We start from the raw sequence: 12,700 nt of genomic DNA, 5'->3' as shown, positions 1-12,700 counted from the left end.
TACTTGCATACCACGTAAGGTCAAAACTTTTATCGTATTTCACATCTGCCTTGCTATTGGAGTGATGTGCAAATTGTGGCTGAAGTGCTGAACCACATGTGATGGCAGTGGCTGCCCAGGCTCAGTGTACTTTTTTGTGTAAAGAAAGTGTTGTTGGGATAGACATTTTCCACCAGTTCTGGGTAAAAGATAGTAGGTTACATAGAGCTATCCTGGAGGTCACATTCTAGTTTGGTTTGTTACTTATAAATGCTAAGGTTAATAAAATCTCTTTTTATTCTAAAAATAAAGCAGAGAAATCAGCTAATGGCATTCCACTTCTTGGTGCCAACTGGGTGGTGCCAGAATGTACACAGTGACAGCAAAGAACTGAGCAGACAGTGATTCAAAACAAAGAAAAGTAGTTTTGTGTTTCAAAGGAATTCAAGCTGCTTAGACTTTCAAAGAAATGAACCAACCAAAATCCTGCTGTAAGATCTGGGCACTAGTGTGAATGAGGTCTTCAGCAGACCAATGTGTGTGGTATGACCAACAGAACCTCTCTGATGTCTTTTAACCTGTTCTCAATGTATATATGGTTGCCAGATGAATGATATGCAATATTAATTTTTATAAATGTATATAAAATGTACTTTTGTATATAGAAATATTTCCCTGTAACTACTTCCCATAAGAATATGCTTAACTAAGGCTAATTTGTTTATGCCAAATGTCTAAGTTAAAATGGTTACCACCAATTAAGCCCTTTTACTCAGAACACATCTGTGTCCCATAACGCCACAGACCAGGGTGCTGGCCTATATTAAAAGGGATTTACTCCTGGTAGCTTTCCCAAGCAGACTTGGAGTTTGAAAAAGCTATTTAAGAGATGAAGACACAAGAACTGGCTTACTTTAATGTTTACTTCCAGTGAATTTATATACAGGAGGTTATTGTAGGAGGAAAAGCCTCCTACCATAGGCTAATTAGCAAATGTAGAAGCATCAGAATATTTTTCCAGTGCTGAGGAAAATATTTTCCTCTGCAGATGTTCACCTAGAAATAATGCAATTTCAGGTCATTTTGCCATTTTCTCCAGTCTTTTTATGTCATTGTAGTGCTACCTCCCTACAGGGAAAAAAAAAATCAACGTGAAATTGCCTCACTTCTGTGCTCAGAGGTCTCTAGAGATGAGCAGCTATGTTTGCCTAGCCACAAGTAGATGGCTGGTAATTGAAACTGGGCATTTATTTCTCTCACTCCTCTTCTTTGTGTATTCAGATGTCTGGCTTGGCCTGGTGCACCGGGATAGCTCTGGTAGGCAGCTCTTTCAGTCATGTTAGTATGCTTGGGTGGAGGAGAGAGAGCACCAAAGTGCCCTAATTGAGAGAATATGGCACATCAAGCCCATAGTCAAGAGTAAGTCTTGAGGAAAGGCACTTTTTTAGATATTGTAGTCAGCCAGTCATGTAGGCAGCCGGTCATCAATTGCAAGCCTGTAGAAGTGCAGCCTGCCTGGGACTCTGGGGATTGCTAACAAGAAGTTACCAAATCTTTAGTATGGAAAACCTGCATGTATAAGGATGAAGGTTGCTTTCTGAGTGGCTTTCCTACACAAAACAAACAAACAAACAAAAAAACCCCTGCCAAAACCAGCTAATTCCACTCCTTCTAAATGGAGATGTCAGCTCTGTGACATCTCACTTATCCAGCCATAAATGGGTTCCAAGATGAGTCATAGAAGTTCTAACATACTGTTGCTTTTTTTTTTATATATATATATATACTATATATATACATAAACAAACACATATTTGTACTGATCGAGTATGATAATGATAATGGCACCATAATGTCAGGCTATCAAAAGGAGAGTGAAGTGTTTCATGTCCTCTGAAGGTCGAGTTTCTTACCTTGCTCTGTCAGGTAAGTGAGTAGATGTTTCCTAACGATAAGTGAAGCTGTTCTTGACTCTTACTTAGAAACGGTTTGAAAATAAGTTATCCAGAATCTAAAATATTCATGAAAAAGGATTTAAAATACCACCCACTTCATATTATTTTAGCAGTAAATTAAAGCTAGTCACATCTAACAAAATTATGAAGATGGTTAGATTAGCAGGGAAAAAATTCAGCCCTATTTCAGCCTGCTGAAGCTACAAAATAGTTCTCTCTGGCCCCATTAAGAGGTTCAAGAATTGTAACAGGGCTCTCTAGATTTCTATTAAAATAGCATATACAGTATGATTACAATGCATTATATCTTTATATAATATTTATTCATTTCCCCCTAGTCTTTTGAACTTCATGATCCTTTGGTCAATTATTTTCAGAAAAGGAAATTGAAATTTCTTCTGTGGCAACTTTGACAAATGTGTAGCATATATATTGTATAGTATTCTCATGGGAGAACTTCAGAAATAAAATTAGTTCCGTCAACATGCCATGAGTTCATCAGCTTGGGCCTTCCTGAACCTTTTGTCATGGCAAACATGCAAAGGGCTCTTTCATCTTCATCCCTGCTTAGAAACATTGTCTAAGATAACTCTTATTAGTCTTCCTAATTACCTTTCCCATCACCTACCCTTCCTCTCTGAGCATGTGTTTAATAAAAAGGTACAATTTTCCCATGGAAAAATAAGTAAGAAAATCTATATGTATGTGTGTATATAAATATATACATATGTATGTGTACACACACACACAATTTAGAGGAAGAATTACTATCTCACCAGGCAGTAGATGTCTTCCATTTAGCAGCAGGCCAAAGATGATGATAAAATCATTAATTCTGTCAATATAAATGCTAAATAGAAAGGGAAATTGGATCTCTGCCTTGTGTCACATTTTCTCTGGTAGGAAATTATAGCAGAGAAATTGAATCTGACGCACCTTTTGCTTTTATAGCCCCTCATCAAAGGTACGGCACATAGTATACAATAAATAGCATGACACCTCTTAATTAAACAGCGCTATTGTTTAGCCCAGAATAAATGCCTTTTTTTCACTTGGCCAACGAGCAAGCTACAAGCTCCCACAGGGATCATAAAGTAAAGAATAAAATAAAAAGACCATAAAGTTAACCAAAATCAAATTGACAAGCCTGCACTAATTATCTCTGATACTATAGCACAGCAAAGGTGGCTATAGGTTGATAGATAATGGAAGTGAGCTCATTAGTAAGGCACTGAATGGTTTAATGTTTGGTAAGAGAGCATTTATTGCCTTTAGTCTAGCTATTGTATACATTGCACAATTTTCCAAATTAGCATATCAGGTTTGTAAGTTGAATTCATTACTAATAGAAAATGACTACATCATAACCAGGAAAGTCAATTTTAGACATATGTATGCTGTTTGAATTTCACACTGGATGACTGCAGGGGCTTGCAGAAAGAATGGTGAGGAGAAGTAGAGGGATGGTGTGTGTGAAATAAATGAGTCTGATATTACAGTGGGAGTTCAGTCACAACAAGTATATTCAAAATCTTCCTTGTATACCTGTGATTTAAAAGTAATGTATTTCTAAACTCATAGAATACTTCTTGTTAGTCGTGGATGTGATTCAGCTTTCACTAAAGACTGTACAAGTGAAACACCTTTTCAGCTTCTTCTGTATCCTCTTTAATTAGTTTATTCTCCTCCTAACAGGAAGAATGCTAAACCCCCCTCATAGAAGGCCACGGCATTAATAAGGATCTCTAAATGTAATCAGTTGTGAGTTTTTTGTTTGTTTGTTTGTTGTTTGTTTCATTTATTTTTTAAAACAAAACTAATAAATCTTTCTGATAAATTGGATTCTTTTGTTCATGCACTCTTTGTAAATTATTTCCCTAAAAGCTCAGTCAAGAACTGTTTGTGAGAGAGAAGTGCTTTTCTTTCTGGCATATGAGGTAGTTGGCATAAGCAGTTTTCTTTAGACCTAATCATTGTGATTCACAATGAACAACTCTGTAATGTGAATTACTCTCTTCACTATCAGCAGTGGAGACTGAAGAAAAAAAAAAAAAAAAAAACTCTGTGTAGGGGGAGGAAACTTTGGAGCACCTCACTCTTGGGTTACAGAGGGGAAATCAAAGGTCCTTCCACAGCTGCCCGAAGAATTAGTCTCAACTAGAAGCTTTTGCAGAGAGCTCCTACCACAAGGCAGTGAGCTGCCCCTGTTTGTCCTCAGTGTCTCCTGTCTGCCAGGGGACAGGTCCCCTGAGACATGGCCAAACAAAGGCGTGCGTTACCTCTTTCTCTGCACTGCTAAAATCCTACAAGTCCTTCCTGGCATGAACTTCTAGGAAGCTCCAAGGAACTGGAGAGCCTCTGGCTAGTGCAGAATTGGTTGGTGCCAGGTGCAGGGAAGAAAACTCCACTGGACAAGGGGATGTTTGTGACCTGCAGGAACAATTATTGCCAGTCAAGCCTAAGTCACCATTCTTCAGCTTCTAGAGTTGCGCAAACATGTAGGTAGCAGGGATTTTGAATTTCTTTTCCTTTCATTTCAAGCACTGAAAGGAATCTGTATAGAGGACCCCAGACATGCTTTCCATTTTGATGCTGATGATCATAATTTGGTATCTTACCTAACTTTGAACAAATATATATGCTCTTATTTCATGTCTAAGTTGCCTTCTAAGTCTTCCTAAGAAAAGATAGCTGAATTGGTACTCATGAATTGGCTTTGCAAGGAAAAGGTCTGGTTTAAAAATCATCCTAAACGCAGTTGTTTCTTATAACTCCTAAGTAACACTAAAAGACGTTGTTGAACTCCCAGATGCACAGAGGCATTTTAAATGATGCATGTTTCTTTTACTAGCTAACCTTTACTGATCTTTCAAGTCATGTTATCTTTAGAAATCAATAAACTATCAGCAAAAAGAAACTAAAAAAACATGGAAGTTGCTCAAAGACCTTTCTGTGACTGAGTGTAAATGATGGAAAACTCTCAACTCAAATTACTGTTTGAAATATCATTATTCATAAGGGCAAACAACCCGTTTGCTATGCCCATTAGCCTGAATGTGGACAACATTAAAAAAGCAGCACAGCTGAACTATGAAACCCATTGAAGATGAAGTGTATGTTATAGCTGTGTTCACGTGCAGTATTCTTGAGCGCGCTGTAGCGATGTGGCTGGAATACAGAGCAAGGCCGATTACTATCTGAAAAACAGAACTGGTAACTGACTTAATGTCACATATCTTTTGCTGTGCTTTCAAAACTGAGGGATTGTTCCAAAATTCAATGTTCTGCATGGAATGTGAATGTGATTTTGGTGGTTTTATTTGACTAAGGTTTTGAATTGATCATATTTTTTTACCATATGTAGCATAATAAAACCTGTATAAGAAAAGACAAAGTAGTATGCACGTGGTAAATTTAGATGTGAAGTTAGAGCCTTTGGGGAGAAAACAAAAAGCAATAAGAGTGAGTAAACACAAAGCATTTTTTTCAAAGCCTGTGGCAAAATCTCCACCTCTCAGAAGCCTTAATTCAAGTTTAGTGTTTTTGGAGGACATGAAAAATTAAAACTAATGTGAAGAAGCACAATTAATAAAAGATTTAATCAGCAGGAGAAAAATCTGATAAATTTCCAGTTCTGCCTTGCTTCAGAAATTCTGGGCTAACGTGAGGATTGTCTCAGCTTCCAGCGTTTTCTCAAGGATCTTCACAAGCATTGTAGGCACAGCCCTTCCTAGCAATCGGACATTATCAATTGACAGATTTTATTGGTTCTGGATTTACTTTTATGATTGTGTCAGTAAGTTCTACAGTAACCCTTATAAGTCATTATTTTTCATCTATACTGGTATTTTTCCAGCCAGCTCTCTGTGATAACTGATAACTCCAGCATTGTTTCCTAACCTACCATGCTCTCAGTGTCATCATCTAAAAGTAAGTCTGAAAATGATGTCTATCAGCAAACAGGCTCAGGGATAGTACGCTTCACTGTATATCATGCTGATTTTTATACCAGTTTAAACCTGCTGACTTCAGTATTTCTGTCTGTCTCTACTATGAACTTAGAAAATGGCTTTCAATTGCCATTGAGCAATTGACTTGCTGTTTAGCTTTGGGACTCTGCAGTTTTCCTTCAGGGGCTAGAACTGGACTCCAAGCATTCATGAATCCATCACAATATCTTTTGAGTGCTTGACCTAGGAATGGTATTGGGACTGAAGAGACATTTGCATGGGTGTTTTGTGATTTTGTGTGTACAAGGGATTATCAGTCTTTGTTACACACACTGAAATTCTCTGGAGTATACTTCCATCAGGGGGAGGTGTTGGAAATAAACCTTTTGAACTTCTCATCAGAGATATGGAAGTCTTCAGGCATGATTTTCTTTTGGTTTACCTTCTAACCTCTGTTGAGAATGCTAGTTCATACTTTCTGGTGTGGTTTCACTGAGTTGAATATCCCGTAGGATCTCTGTACTTTGAAATACCTATTTTAGGGTTTGTGGCTGTGGCAAGTTAATGACTTTGAAAGTTTGGAGTATGTTGGACAGCAAGACCCCTGTGTTCTAGGTTCACCAGTTCTTGAGTAGTATTAGGTGTTTCTGATCAGAGGGTACTGGACACAGGATAGATAGTAAACCACCCTAGATTAAGAAAGTTGAGCTTACTTTTATAATACCTTACATCATGATTTCTGTATTTATTTTTGGTTGTTGATCAGATTAAACTAAATCTGTAGAAATCCAATGTTTTGCAAACTTAAGCAAAATACATAGGTTAATGTAGAATAGGAGAGTAATATCATATGGTGTCAGATAATGGAGATTGGTGTTATAAACAAAGTTTTGGTTTTTTTTGCTTGTTTGTTTGTTTTTTCTTTGAAAGTATCTATTATGTTATGAAAAATGATTTTTTTTTCTTGTCTTTCAGCTGAATAGAAGACTTTGCACATACCGATGGTATTTTCTTTTTGCATTCCTATTTAGCAGGCCCATAAATTTTACCCTCTGTGCTCCCTTTTTCCATCCTTTTGGGGTTTAAGCTTCTGGGCATGTGTATGTTCAAGAATTATCCTGCAAAATACAGGTTGCAAAAAAGAAGCTAAGTGTTCTTAAAGTAGCAGGACCTTAGGAAAAATACCAAATATTGCCACTAACAGTATCATTGTATTTGCATTGTTCTTTGATTCTTCTGAAATGTCTAAAACTATTTTGCTGCTTGTAGATATCTAAAATGAAAAATACTGTGTGTGAAATAATCCATATTACAAATGTAAAACAAGTCTGGAAATTTAGTAGAAGAGTGCCCATTACGAGTGTCATCTTGTGTGGGAGGCATTTTGCCCAGTCATTTTCTTTTTGTGTGTCAAAAATACCTTAGGATTCTGCTGACTGGTGCCAAATATAAAGCACAAAGAAATTCAGACTTGCTAGGAGACCACCTCTAGACTGAGAAGAAACATATGCTCCAGAAGCAGTGTTCTTTTTCATTTGTTCAGCCTAGCATAATCCTCACATTCCCAGACTGACTCTTGTCAGGATTTAAAAATGTATGTGGGGGCAGCTGGAGTAGTTTCCGTTCCACTTTATTTAAGCTGTGCCTCTTAGCCTGCCACAGACTTGGCAGACAAATGCCAACTTTCTTCAGCTCTGGTAGAGATGACTGAACCAAAACACTTATATTGATTTTAGGATAATTTAGTACCCCTGCGTCAGGAAGAGGTCCATGGATTCTTTTATTCATATTTCTACAGTAACAGTTTAAATTGGCAAAAATTCACAGTTCAGACTTCTATTGATATGGAATAGAGAAGAGCATTGCTTTTCATTAGCTTTAGAGCTGTTAATGAATGATTTGATATGGGCTATGTGCTTTCTTGATGACCTCAGACCACCTGTTCCTGTATTAATGGCATACTTTCTTTTATCTACAGGTGAGACTTTCTTCATTTCTTTGCTCTGAAGCACTTAACTTACCTTGGCATTGAGTTCTGTTATCAGTAGTCTGATTCCAGGGTACTGCCTCCAGGAGCGGATTTGCACAGACCTCTGGAAACATACCTGCAGTTACCTAAAGGAAAAGGAAATGGCAAGAACCAGGCAGACAAAGAGATCCTGAGATCATGCAAGTAAGAACTAACAGTTGAAATCAGCCTTAATGTGTGGGTAATCTGTGCATAATGTTTGGTGTTTCTTTTTCACTTCATGGGAAGTTTGTGTGTGCAAAGAAGGCAGGACAGGAAACACTCATCAGAATCCTAATATACGTGTGACAGCATTTCAGTTTAACTAAAGGGAATGAGAGACAATAACCAACATAAATACCCACATCATAGCGGCATTCTGAAATGGCATTGCTATCTATGACTGTGTGGGACATAATGGAACAGATTTGTTTATGTGAGGAAATGTAGCCTCAGGTTCCTGCCAGGATGGAATGAAAGGAACAAGACAAATGTAAAACCAAATTTCATTTCCATTTGATCGTATTTGTGTTTGTGGACTGCAAGTACTTTAAGATCACATGCATACAGTTGCAAATCCATCAGCCAGTGAACCTAAAACTAAATAATATTAAGTACAGTGAAAAATGTGATAACAAAATTTCGTGTTGAAACATATTTTGAGAATGCTGTGATTCCAATAATAGCATTCACCTACCCTTGATGCCTAGGGCATGTGTAGATATGAATTTGCTTGTAGAGACAAATACTCCAATATGTGTAGAGTTGAAGGGCTATCTTTTTTTGAGAACTCCTGTATGCCACATCTTCTGACCTGACTGTAAAACTTAAGATAGTCAACGTTTCCTCGGTTTCTGGAAACAAGAAATAACTGACATTTCTTTATTAGCTTTGTTTCCTCTAATTTTCCCCTGACTTTCTAATATTCAAGACTGAGAAAAACGTTGTCCCTTTATATATTCAGAAATTCATTCCTTCTGTCAATATTTCGTGTTTTTGGGGATGGATGTACCAATTTTGACTATTTTTAATTTTTAACTTTTGAAAGCCTAAATCTTTGTACTTCTATTGTTAACGTGTTATATTTCTACACATAAGGCATATTTTCTGTTCAAAAAGAGTGAAGGGTACTGAATGTAGCCTGTTCCTTTTAAAACAAAATCAAGTAATAAGAAGGTGAAGATGGTGACCTTGTCTTCATATATGCAGTCTAAATGCATGTGTTTTTTAGCATTAACCTTTGGAACTTTTAGCTCAGCAAGAAAAGCTCTATTTGAGGAAATATAGGTCATAAACACAGACTCTGCTGGAGTTTAGGATGCAGAGAATTGACACAGAGCCTTCCAGGTTCTAACAGCTAGTCAGCTTGTGTGTGTCAGATTTCTATTTCGTTTCTGATAATAACCAATGCTGTGAAATACAGATTAAGCAAATGCCCAAACAAACAAACAAACAAAAAGGTTGTTTAAACCTTAATATATTTTTATACTAGGAAAAACATTCAAGAGGGAAACCCAATTGCCTCTACATTTTTCACCACCAGTTCCTTGTGTTCTTTTCTTCATATCCTATCTGTTGAATTGCTGTGTAAAGATATAATGACTGTTTTCATCTTTATAGCTAATGCTTAAAATAGACAGTCAGCACTAGATAGAAAACTGGTGGAAAAAGAAATATATATATATCGGTGGAATAAGAATCCTCCTTAGAAAATAAAAAGAAGACACATTTACCCTTTTGTCTTCCCTCAGGTAAAATACTCAGGTCTCCCTGGTTGAGGATTCATGATGATGAGTAGATTGCATGTGCCTTATTTATGTTCACATACATCTATGGTTAAAAATATAAATTCAAAGCAAATGTATTTCTATCACAGTAGGACTGCAAAGTCAACAATTCATCTATCTCGCCTTTTAGGAATCTTTAAATATACTCATGTGTTTGTTCGACCTCACAAGACTGATGCACGGTAATGGTTATGCTGGCAGGTGAACCAATGGGATTTTAGGGGCCATAACTTGTGTTGAGAGTTTTGTGTTTCTCTTGTAAAATCTGACCACAGCAGCAGTAACAGTAAAAGCAAAGCTAGGAAAGGTATTGCTCATTGAGCTGCAGGCACTCGGCGTGTTATTAACTGTTGCAAGAGGAACACAATACCTGAACTTTTTCCAAGCATGGTAGAGAAGGAAATGACTTTCACAGTTAAGTTGGAGAAGGTGTCTGCTGGTGCTTTGAGTTTGAGGCATACCATGTAGACACTGTTCTTGGGGGTGGTGGGCTGTGCCCAATGACTGGTGGAACAAGAGAGGGTTAGGTAGATAGGTTAAAGAGCTGAATCTGCTGTGTTTTGTGAATTACAGACACTTGCTTGTCTTGTGCAAGTGTTGTTTTTCCGTATACTTCCTACCTGTAAGCTCCACACCTGCTGAATTTCAGTTTAAGCAAGATGGTTTTATTTCTCTGAATACTGAATCTTTAAAATCATTTTAGTAATGGCAGAAAATTAGTATGACATGTTGCCAGCAAAAATACATTAATCAATTTCAGAATAATAAAAAGTAATTCAATTCACAGAGAATACTGGTTTGGAAAACTGAAAAGATGCATGTTTTCCAGCTCCACTTCTGTTCAGGATGCTACGGAGTCATGTTAATGTTTGACTGTACCAAAGAATTTATTGGCCTGGGTTTCAAAAATACAGAGTACAGTTCCCTTAATCATACACAAAAAAAGTCTTGAGGCCAGTTTGTAGTATAACAAGTGTATCTGGACAGGTTTTTTTGGTTTGTTTGTTGGTTGGTTGAAATGAAAAAAAAGAAGGGAAATGTATTAACTCACATAAAACCTAAACAAAAATAATTTTGGATGATGAGGGAAAGAGAGTTTTGTGAAACAACATAAATAATTTTATTTTCAATTTAGCCTAAAACTTTCCCATTAGCTCAAAATAATTTATTGGTTTTGTTCTGCGTTTCCAATTAAGGTTAGCTTCTAGATGTGAAATGATACTTCAAAATGCTTTTAATACTCCACCACTTCTCAAAAGTTTAAAAGGAAATACTTTAGCATTTTCAAATGTTTCCCACCCATTTCTTTCAACCAATACTATTTGCTGAATCCACATTTGGTTTCTTGACCGTTTTGGCTTTGGCACAGTTCAATTTCCACTGACATCTCCCGTCTGCTCAAAAAAGTACCCAACTGATCGTATGTCCCCTAGTATGGAATAGGTGCATACATCTGGTAAGAGCTAATACAGAAAATGAGAGATATGTTACTACAAGTAATGTAATTTCTTAATTCTTTTTCTTAAAAATGCAATTCTTAAGGAATCAGGGTGCTAAGGAGAGAAGGAGGGAGTTGAGCTCAGGTTGAGACTCAAGTTTTATGTCCCTGTGATTTCTGAAATTACCCGGAGATGTGATCCTGACAGATTGTATTGCAGGTAGTATTACCTTCTGTGATACATATGGTGGAGAGAGCTTATATTGTCACGAATATTGAACCATTCTTTTATTTATTTATTATGTGTGATTTCTGCAGATAATACATAGAACGTATTGAAGTCTGCTTCCCTATACTAGAGCCCTGTAGGCTTTAAGGATCTTTAAAGCAAGATTTTCTGGAGTGACTTGCAAAGCTAGGTACAAACTGACACCTTCAGAGGTTTAATATCTGCCTTTACATCATCGTCATCTCCTCACTTCTTATTTCTTCAATTCAGCCATTAGAAGGGTTGGTTAATCATGAACATTTTGCAATAAGAAAAAATGTGAATGAACACTTAAAAATCCTCAGCATAATAGAAAGCCATGGAGAAGTAAGTGAGAAGAAAACTAAATAGCTGTTATCATAATCACTCGCCATTATTAATATTGTGTTTCACAACACCATATTGTATTTCAAATGGTGATTTAGCATAAAAATAACAATACTGTGAGTTTTAATACATTACTTCTGAAGAATCTTTGTTGTAGAGCAAGAATAAGTTTATTTCATTTATTTCAAAGGGTTCGCGTTATTTCACAGGGTGTTTTTTGTATATGCTCAGCAATGAGAACTGTAATTTTAACAGTGAAAAACCATGATAGGTTAATCGTACCTGAAAATCCTGCTATGAGATAACAGCTGGAGGAATGAATTGCTTATGTAGGCAGATGGGGGCAATTGTCTCTCTGTACATTTGAAAGGGTATTGATTTTTCAGTCGTGTTAAGGATGTAGTGCTCTTTATTGGGCAATTTATTGTTTTGTGGTTTTGTTGTTGTTGTTTTGTTTTGTCTTATTTTCGCTGTTTTATATTTTAGCAAGAAAGGTTCCCATTTATTGAAGCTTCTATAGCAGTAATGAGATTGTCATTTAAACTAATGCTGTTTGTTCAACTGATAGAAATGTTGTAATACTGCCATATTGATTTTGTTTAAAATAAAATTCTGCTTGTAACATCTCTGGCAGCTGCACTAGTGGGAGCTTATTTTCAGCCTAAGAAAAAAAATACTTATAGAGATGCTATTTTTCAGATCTAAAGTGGTGGAACAAAAACATGGGAGAGAAGAGAGTGCTTAGTTGTTTTAAGGGTGAGTGACTCTGGAGAAAAGAGTGGTGTTGAAATGGTGGGAGGGAAGAGGAGAAGTGTGTTTGATATCTGAGTGTTTCATGACATTTCTTTCTATAAGTTTCCTTATTGTAGATGAAGCACAGTGGGAGGATAGCAAACTCCAGATCTCTAGACTCTAAAAACTCAGCAAAGGTGATAGCTGACTGACTATTCTTTGTTGACAGCTGTCTCTATAGCCTCCTTGGCAAGTT

General features: G+C 36.7%; 1 long non-coding RNA gene across 1 annotated transcript in view; it reads left to right on the top strand.

Moving 5' to 3' along the window:
• The window catches only part of LOC137861524 (uncharacterized), a 203,641-nt gene that overhangs the window by 91,321 nt on the left and 99,620 nt on the right, over nt 1-12,700 (top strand). The window contains exon 3 of the long non-coding RNA XR_011099661.1: nt 7,863-8,057. This is a non-coding gene — a long non-coding RNA (uncharacterized lncRNA). The remainder of the gene's footprint in view (nt 1-7,862; nt 8,058-12,700) is intronic.

The sequence above is a fragment of the Anas acuta genome, chromosome 1, assembly GCF_963932015.1.
Source record: "Anas acuta chromosome 1, bAnaAcu1.1, whole genome shotgun sequence".
In the NCBI taxonomy this organism is placed as follows: Eukaryota; Metazoa; Chordata; class Aves; order Anseriformes; family Anatidae; genus Anas; species Anas acuta.
The sequence above is the reverse complement of the archived record's forward strand: the minus strand, read 5'-3'. Positions and strand labels throughout refer to the sequence as shown.